At 37.8% G+C, this 10,365-nt stretch overlaps 1 pseudogene; it reads left to right on the top strand.

Annotated features, from left to right (window-relative positions):
• LOC101571041 overlaps positions 1 to 10,365 on the top strand; it is a 132,731-nt pseudogene that overhangs the window by 89,670 nt on the left and 32,696 nt on the right.

Raw genomic sequence — 10,365 nt, 5'->3', positions numbered from 1 at the left:
TATCCTTGTCTTGTTATTTTCTTGTTGTTTATTCTCTCCCTGGCCTGCTCTGTATAAGTATTTGCTTTGCCTAGTGGGTTCATTCTGTTGTGGTTCATGGAGTTGTCATCTTATCTCTTTCTGAAGTGTCCTTCATAATATTTTGAACACAACACTCCTTCTTGAAGAAGTGTATTTTCATCTTCTCTTTCCTTCTACTATTTCTCATAGCTCAAGAGAGCCAGTAGCGAGGACATGCTCAACAAGCCTGGAAGTACCTCCTCATCAGGAGTAGTGCGACTTAAAAAGACTGCAACAGCTGGAGCCATCTCTGAGCTTGCAGAAAGCCGCCTGAGGACCACTGCAGGTAGGAGGAACCCAGGAGGCCATTCATCTTGGCCACATGAAAGCACGTCAGTGAATCATACATTTCTCCCTTCATCACGTATTTATTGAACACTTACTGTGTGCCAGGAACTGTGTTGGGCAGTGTATTTGCCACGAGGAGTTGGGAGGGAGTGCTATGATAACTCTCTCCCTTCAGCAGGTCATTTTTTACCAAGTGTGTGAAATCCTTTTGGGAGCCAGGCAGCATGATGTGTGTTCCTGGGGTCACCTTGGTATGTAAAATGCAGCTTCAAACGGAGTGTTAAACTGTCTAAAATGGGAAAATAAATAATTATTAAGTTATTATGGTGTTGAATATTGGCATATTTAAGATTTTATGTGCTTGCCATTTGGAAGAGCAGACTGCTTTTCTAAAGGCATATTTTAATTTACTGTATTCAGTTTTCAAAAAGTTGAATCTTTGAAACTTTGGACTGGGATATAGCTCAGTGGCATAAGTATCTGCCAGGTAAGTGCAATGTCCTTAGTTTGATCCCCAATACCAAAAAAAAAAAAAAAAGTAAAGTAAAGAAACTTATGGGGCCAGGGAGATCACTCAGTAGAATAAGCGCTGGCCTGGCAAGCGTAACAGCCTGAGTTCAATCCCTGGTTCGGGGGGAAAAAAAAGAAAGAAAAGGAAAGGAAAAAGAAACTATATGTGGCTTTTGGAAATAAGGGAAATAGCCTAGTGTTTCTATATATCAATTTTACTTTTTTTTTTTTTTTTTTTTGAAGAACTATGGATTGAACTCAGGCCCTTGCACTTGCCAGGGAAGTGCTTATTCTACTGAGCCATCTCCCAGGCAAGCACAGTTTTACTGTTTTAAGCAGTGATTTCATGATAAATACACACACATTAAGTTTTAAAATTCAAAAAATTAGAATGCAATTTGTATCTAGCAAGCCATTCCAAAACTTAAGAAAGCACTACCAAGAAAATGACAGGAGAGTCTTACTCTCCAATATTAATGCAAAAAAGTAAGGTCAAAATTTTATCAAATAGAATTTAAAAAGAGATCAAAAGAACACTAGTGTACATCACAACCAAGTGGAGTTATGCCATTTAAGCATGAATGAATGCTATGGAATTTGAATATAATCTAGTATACAGTACTAAGAGGCCGGAGAAGAAAATCCACTTGGTCACCTTCGTAGATAAGGAAGATGTACTTATTATAATTAATAGTCTTTCTGAATTAATAATAAATTGTTGGTAAATTATAAATGTATAGAGACTGCTTTGATGATATAAAACAGATATATCCTGCCAGGTGTAGTAGTATGTACCTAGAGTGAAAGGATAGAATACATGGTTTTAGGAATGGAAGATTAACTATAATAGTAAATGTTCACAGTGCTTGCGTGGCAAGTGCAAGGTCCTGAGTTTCATTCTTAGTATCCCCCAAATTATTTTCTACTGACATATTTTGGTTAAATTATGTCATATTTTGAGTTATTTGTATAACCTACACTATGTAGATTTTTTATTTTTGTCTTCTTTTCTAACATGTGTTATGCCATTTCTTATTGTATATTTTCTAACTATTTGTTAGCACCCACTATACGTAGCATAAGACAACTTATCAAGTGAAAAATTATTCCATACATTTTTCTGAGGAGGGTATTGGGGAACCTGGAGAGTCAGTCTCCAGAGTCGATTCTTTAGCTGCTTTTCCTATTTAAGTTGTTGATTGAGAAATGAAGGTCACACTAGATAGTTAAACTTGAAGTCTGCTTTTCTGATGCCCTGGGTCAAGTACACCCTCATTAAAATGCAACTTAGCTCAGAAACCTGACAAAGTCATGAGAGTAGAATGCATTATTTTGTGTATCAAGAAGTTCAAAACTCTCCTATTTGATTCACTGTAGAATTACTTCAGAATCCCAGATGTTGTTTTTGTTTGAGTAAAATCTGAAATATATTAAAAAAAATACCTACTGCAAAAAAATAGTAAATGTAATAATATAACATATTAATTAGAATGGGGATCACTAAATTGTCCTATGCTTTTGTTTTCATCATCATTAAAACAGAATTCAGAACTAAGGAGTATAAACATGCATAAAATAATATCAGGTTTTATCTAAACAGCACTTCTCACTGGGGTCCATTTGTTTCTAGAAATTGACAATAATATATAAACCAGGGAAAGATGAAAAAAAAAAAGAACTACAGGCCAATCTCCCTCATGAACATTGATGAAAAATCCTCAATAAAATCCTAGCAAGTAGAATATAGCAAATCATTAAGAAGATCGGGGGAGATGGCTCAGTGGCGGGGGAGATGGCTCAGTAGAATAAGTGTTTGCTTAGCAAGAGCAACGGCCGGAGTTCAATCCCCGGTTCCACAAAAAAAAGAAGATCATACACCATGACCAGGTAGGATTCATCCCAGGGACATAACGATGGTTTATTAATCTCAAATCTATAAATGTAATACACTGTATCAATACAGCAAAATTTAAAAACCACATGATAATCTCAATTGATGCAGAAAAGGCTTTTGACAAAGTCCGACACTCATTCAGGTTCAAAGTCCTAGAGAAAATTGGAATGGATGGCCTCTACTTCAATCTGATAAAGGCATTTATGACAACCCAATGGCTAACATAATTCTAAATGGGGAAAACTGAAATCTTTTACTCTCAGATCTGGTACAAGAAAAGAATGTCCTCTATCACCACTCCTATTCAATATAGATCTGGAATCATTAGCTAGAGCCATTAGACAAGACGGAGAAATAAAAAGAATAAGAATAGGTAAAGAAGAAGTTAAATTATCATTATTTGCAGATGACATGATAATTTACCTGGAAGACCCAAAAAACTCCACCAAGATGCTACTAGAATTAATACAGAAATTCAGTAGCATAGCAGGATACAAAGTCAATACCCAAGAGTCAACAGCATTCCTCTACACAGATAACAAACACGCTGAGAGGAAAAATATAGAAACAATACCTTTTACAATAGCACCAAGGAAAATGAAATACCATGGAATTAATCTAAGTAAAGACGTCAAAGATCTTTTCAAGGAAAACTACAGTGCTCTGAAAAAAAGAGATCATAGACGATTTCAGAAAATGGAAAGATCCCATGCTCCTGGATAGGAAGAAACAACTTTGTGAAGATGGCCATACTCCAAAAATTGCTGTAAAGATTTAATGCAATCCCTATCAAACTACCACCTACATACCTCCCAGACCTAGAGAAATCATCCCAAAAATTTATTTGGAACTAGAAAAGACTTAGAATAGTAAAGACAATCCTGGCCAACAAAGACAAGGCAGGAGGCATTACAATTCCTGACTTGAAATTATACTACAAGGCTACTGTGATAAAATCAGCATGGTACTGGCAATGAAATAGAACTCAGGATCAATGGAATAGACTAGAAACCCAGAAGCCTCTACGAACTCACTCAGCCACCTTATCTTTGACAAAGGGGCCAAACATGCTCACTGGAAGAAAGATAGCCTCTTTAACAAATGGTGCTGGAAAAAACTGGCTCTCTATATGCCAAAAACTAAAACTTGACCCAGGTCTATCACCATGCACTAAACTAAAGTCAAAATGGATTAAAGATGTAAACATTAAAACAGAAACACTAAATCTCCTAGAAGACAAAGTAGGAGGAGCTCTTGAAGACATAGGGGTAGGCAAAGAGTTCATGAACAAAAATCAAATTGCATGGCTGGCACTTGAAAGAATTAACAACTGGGGCCTCCTCTTATTGAGAAGTTTTTGCATGTCAAAAGAAATTACCAACAAAGTGAAAAGACAACCCACAAATTTGGAAAAAATCTTGAGAAATAAACACTCAGACAAAGGTCTGCTCTCTAGAATTTATAAAGAACTAAAAAACATTAGGGCCCCAAAATGTAAAGAACTAATCCAGAAATGGGCATCCAAGATGAACACACACTTCTCCAAGGATGAAATTAAAGAAGCAAATAAATATATGAAAAAATGCTCCACATCACTAGCCATCTGTAAAATGCAAATTAAAACAACACTGAGATATCATCTCACCCCAGAAAGAGTGGCTATCATAAAGAAATCAACCAATAACAAACGTTGGAGAGGCTGTGGGGGGAAAGGAACCCTTCTCCACTGCTGGTGGAAACGTAGACTGGTGCAACCATTATGGAAAGCAGTGTGGAGACTCCTTAAACAACTAGGACTGTAAATCCCATTCAAACCAGCTGTTCCCCTACTGAGAATTTTCGCAGAGGATCTGAAAACATCACATCATGGTGATATATGTGTGCCTATGTTTATAGCAGCACAATTTGTGATAGCCAAATCTTGGAAACAACCAAGATGCCCATCACCTGAGGAACTGATGAAAAAGATGTGGTATTTTTATGCAATGGAGTATTACTAAGCTATAAAGAATGATAAACTCAAAGCCTTCATATTTAAGTGGATGCCACTTGAAGATATACTCATAAGTGAAATAAACCAGACCCATATGTGTAAATATCATATAGTCTCCTTAGTATAAGAACCCAAAAGAAGAAATACAAGTAGAAAGGTATAACACAATTAAAAGGAAAGCGAGAACTTGAGGATTGGATAATGAAGACAGAGCAAGGAAAAAGGCTAGGAAACATGACAGGGGCAGAGCCATATGTTTATATGTACAAGATGAGTAAGGCAATGATCCTGAGAATCTTCAGCAGGTTTTCAAAACTAGCTGTTAATTGGTAGGATTCTTACCCTGACTAACTATATATGCTGATACCTGTGAACGAAGCAACAGCACTGAAGATAACAATATGTAATAGTAGGGTCATGCTTGGAGTGCTTGTCATTCTGGTCTTCTGAATACGTGCTGCTTGTCATGACATGCTGGTTGCTGCCATCTTGTCTTAGGTAGATGTTTGTTTAAAAAGGAAGGGGGTGGTGAATGAAGGCAGAAGACAGGAAAAGGGGTGTTGCGGGACTGTCCAGTTACAATGCTATATATGGTTAGATTTCTAAACTTCTGTGTAAAAATATGTAATTGTTTATTCCTATTTTTAAATATATTTTTACTTTTTAAATTTGATTCTTCATATTCTGTATCAACACTTGATGAAAAATACCTGTTCCATGTTATGCCTAGGATGTTTGATATTCAGACAGATAGTGAGGTTAAGTTCAACTGCCTAAGTTGTGGGGTAATAACAATAAGCTTCTGTTCTGGAGGGTTAACATCCTAAGTTTGCAGACCAAAAATTAGAGAAAAAGGAGGACTGCAAGGACAGTCAACATTTTGGCCCTAGCCTTTCAAGGTCAGTGAAGACTCAGGACATAAGAGAACCTGTACTGTAGCATCATGTAACTCAGTTGTGTCCCAAATTTTCTGATCAAGGAGATTATGGGGCCATAGAGGAAAGTGATTGATGATGTGGAGTGTGCCTAAGGAGAGTCACATGGAGAGAAAACATTCTCTCAGGCTTTCAAAGATAGCAAATTGGTCAAGCAATGGCCGTGACTCATCCACATGGCTGACACTGATAAAGGATCTACAAACTGCGGTACAGGGTTTCAGAGTAAATCCTGAGGGGAATTGACTGACTTTGTCAGATACAAATGGCAATGGAATACCCATCTCTGACAAAACTAAACAAAAAAGGGATACACATGAATGGCTATTTGTATCTGTATATACAAAAGAGGATAGATATACAGCTCCTTTCTCTTAGTTCAATGAGAAGAAAGATTTGTACTAGTAGTGTTTGGACAGGATATCATGTCTGCATCTTGTACTATGAATAACCACTAAGAAGACAACAATATGCAACGTATTAATTATTGAAACTATCCTACTAATCCGATTTGAAATTGTCTCATTTATTGCTAATCATTTCTCAATAAAATTATTGAAAAACGAATAATATATGAAGACAGTTTTGGTGTCACATCTGGGAGGCGATACTGACATCTAGTGGGGAGCGCGCAGAAATGCTGCTAACCATCTTAAATGCACACAATTCCTGACAGTTCTTAAATTGTCAGTAGTACCACTGCCGTGGTATCCTACTACTGAGAAATCCTAATAGAGAGTAATAAATATTCTTAAATAACCAGGACACTTCTGAAAACTGGTAATTGAGGGACCAACCACAGCATATTGGAACATAAGACAGACAGCTCAGTGCAATATTGGAGAAAATCCAGGGTGAGCAGTAGATTTAGTACAGGGTAAAGGTGGCTTTTTGAACTAATCGATGATTTGCTCAGAGATGCTGAATGAGGAAGTACCGATGAGGGAATGGGTATGTTCGTGGCTCACGGCTCCAGGTGGCTGCTGCTACAAGAAAAAAAATGATTAAGTCTTTGACTGTTGAAACTGACCAGCTGAGAAACTAACTGCTTAGAAACTTTCCCAAATTTGTAGTTGTTGCAAGAAGAAAATTTAAAATTAAAGTATTGCCTGAATATTCTTTGAAAGATTCTTCAGGCAGAAAAGAACAGACCGAACTAAGATGTGATTAATATTATAGCCCTCTCGAGAAGTATTTGGTTGTGCCATTGCGGCTGCACATGTGGAGTTGGAAAGCCCTCTTATAGGAGCGCCACATCATCAGCTCAGCTTTGGAGATTATCAGGTTACTAGTGCCATTAAGTGTTTCTCAGTTAGTCAAAACCAAAGAGCAGAATCCAAGAGAAATTACTGAAAACATTACCAAACACCTGCTGAATACTGAATGTATTCAAAATGTTGGAATTGCTGGTCCTGGTTTTACTAATGTCCACTTAAGAAAGGGATTTTTGTATTAGAACAGTTACAGCTGGCCAACCTCTTGGTGAATGGAGTTCAGCCCCTGCCATTGGAGAGAAGAAAAAGATTGAAGTTGCCTTTTCTTCTCCCAGGATAACTAGAAATGTATGTAGGCTGCCTCAGATCAACGAAGGTGTGTGCTGCCTCTTTGAATTTGCAGGATACAGTATGTTGAGGTTAAACCACTTTGGAGATTGGGGACACAGTTTGGTGTCCTTATTGCTCACCTGCATGATAAACTTGCAGATTACCTGAAGTTCACCATATACTGGGGATATTCAGGCCTTTCATAAGGAGTCTGGGAAAAGGAGCATATCAGTGTATCATTCTGCATGAGAGCAAAGATCCAGATACTGTACAACCTTGGAAGATTAGTTGTGATGTTTCCTGCCAAGAGTGTAATAAAATGTATGATGCGTTGGACATTGCCTTGACAGAGAGAGAAGAGTCCTTCTATCAAGATAGGATGAATGATATTGTAACATAATTTGGAGAAAAAGGACTAATGCAAGTGGATGATGGCAGAAAGATTGTGTTTGTCCAGGGTGGGCACGTAGCCGACAGTGAAATTGGATAGTGGTTATACCAATGATATACCTCATCTGGCTGCTATTAAACAAGGAGTACTTGAGGGAAAACAGATATGAGTACGTAGTGGACAGTGGACAATCTGTATACTTTCACCTAATGTTTGCTGCTGCTCAAGTGATGGGTTGGCATAATCTTAAAGTAAGTCAAGTGTCCCATGCTAAATTTGGTGTGGTGCTACAGGAAGACAAGAAGTTAAAACACATTCAGGTGAAACAGTGTGCCTCACAGAACTTCTGGAAGAAAGACTAATAGAAGATAATAAATATTCTAAAATAACCAGGAAAGTTTCCAAACAGTTAGTTTCTCATTCAGCACTTAGACCACCGAGCTATATCTTCAGCCCACACTATTTGATTTCTAAAAATCATGTGCAAATAAAAACTAGTAAAGATAATTTATCTATTAAAAAACAAACAAGGGGCCGGGGTTTGATTCCCCGGCCCTGCCCCCGCGGCACGCTGAGACGGTGAATGAGACTGGGCATGGTGGCGCGTGCCTGTAATCCCAGCTCTTGGGAGGCTATAAACAGGTGGATCACTATGAGTCCAATCTAGTAGTGAGACCCTGGACATCCTGTAGACCCTGCCCTAATGAAAATGAAAAAAAAAAAAAAAAAGCCAAACAATAAATGAAGGGCTAAGGGCGTATCTCAGTGGTAGAACCCTTGCTTAGCACATGTGAGGTCCTGGGTTCATTCCATAGCACCATAAAATGGTCCACAGGCAAATAGAAGGAGAGAGAGAGAGAGAGAGAGAGAGAGAGAGAGAGAGAGAGAGAGAGAAGGCCTTGCATACAGATATACTGAAAGCTTCTCAGACATCTGTTGCTTATGGATATAACAAATATGACGATGTTTCCCATAACCAGATGAACAATTATAACTTCTATTTTGACAAAATACTAGACAACAGAGGGAACATAGCTGCTTATGTGTTGTATGCATTCCCTTGAGCCAGGCCTACTGCATATCTGGCCAGTGCTGATGAAAAGCATACCACAAAGCTGCTTGGGGAGTCAGGATCACTTTGGACCCTAAGGGGGGATGGAAATTAGGCCTGTACATTCTATGTTTTCCTTAGATTTTGCAAAAGATTGTAGATGACTTATTTCTCCATAGACTCTGTGACTAAATGTATGAACTGGCAACTACTTTTGCAGAGTCCTAGGATAGTTGGTACTGCGTAGAGAAAGACCAACAGGCCGAAATGGTACTGAAGGTGAGCATGTAGCAAATGCTTCTGTGGGAAGCAGTCACTGCTGCCTGCCTGAAGGACTCTCTATCCTTGGAACAAAACCTACCAATAAAGAAAAGTCCAAGTCCTGATAGATTCACAGTTGAATTCTACAAGAAATTTACGAAAGATATAATCCCTATATTCCTTAAACTCTTCAATGAAGTTGAAAAGAAAGCAATCCTCCCAAAATCATTCCTGGAGGCAAGTATTATACTGATACCAAAACCAGGGAAAGATGCAACTAAAAAAGAGTACAGACCAATCTCCCTCAAGAATATTAATGCAAAAATCCTCAATAAAATCCTAGCAAATACGATACAGCAAATCATCAAGAAGATCATACAGCATGACCAGATAGGATTCATCCCAGGAGTGGAAGGATCATTCAATATTCTCAAATCTATAAATGTAATACACTGTATGAATAGAGCAAAAACTAAAAACCAGATGATCATCTCAATTGATTCAGAAAAGGCTTTTGACAAAGTCCAACACTCATTCATGTTCAAAGTCCTACAGAAAATTGGAATAGATGGCCTCTACTTCAATCTGATAAAGCCGTTTATGATAACCCAATGGCTAACATAATTCAAAATGGGGAAACACTGAAATCTTTTACTCTCAGATTTAGTACAAGACAAGGATGTCCTTTATCACCCCTCCTATTCAATATCAACTGGAATCATTAGCTAAAGCCATTAGACAAGATGGAGAAATAAAAGGAATAAGAACAGGCAAAGAAGAAGTTAAATTATCATTATTTGCAGATGACATGATACTTTACTTGGAAGACCCAAAAAAACTCCACCAAGAAGCTACTAGAATTAATACAGAAATTCAGTAGCATAGCAGGATACAAAGTCAATACCCAAGAGTCAATGGCATTCCTCCACACAGATAACAAACAGGCTGAGAGGGAAATTATAGAAACAATACTGCTTTTGCAACAGCACCGAGGAAAATGAAATACCATGGAATAATCTAAGTAAAGAAGTCAAAGATCTTTTCAAGGAAAACTACAGTGCTCTGAAAAAAAGAGATCGTAGAGGATTTCAGAAAATGGAAAGATATTCCGTGCTCCTGGATAGGAAGAACCAACTTTGTGAAGATGATCATATTTCCAAAATTGTTGTACACATTTAATGCAATCCCTATCAAACTACCAACAACATGCCTCGTAGACCTAGAGAAATTGTCCCTAAAATTTATTTGGAACTAGAAAAGACCTAGAATAGCAAAGCCAATCCTGGATGACAAAGACAAGGCAGGAGGCATTACAATTCCTGACTTGAAATTATACTACAAGGCTACTGTGATAAAATCAGCATGGTACTGGCAACGAAATAGACCTGAGGATCAATGGAATAGACTAGAAACCCAGAAGCCTCTACGAACACACTCA

Source organism: Octodon degus, unplaced genomic scaffold (genome assembly GCF_000260255.1).
Source record: "Octodon degus isolate 3935 unplaced genomic scaffold, OctDeg1.0 scaffold00266, whole genome shotgun sequence".
Classification (NCBI taxonomy): Eukaryota; Metazoa; Chordata; class Mammalia; order Rodentia; family Octodontidae; genus Octodon; species Octodon degus.
This window is presented reverse-complemented; position numbering and strand designations above follow the sequence as displayed.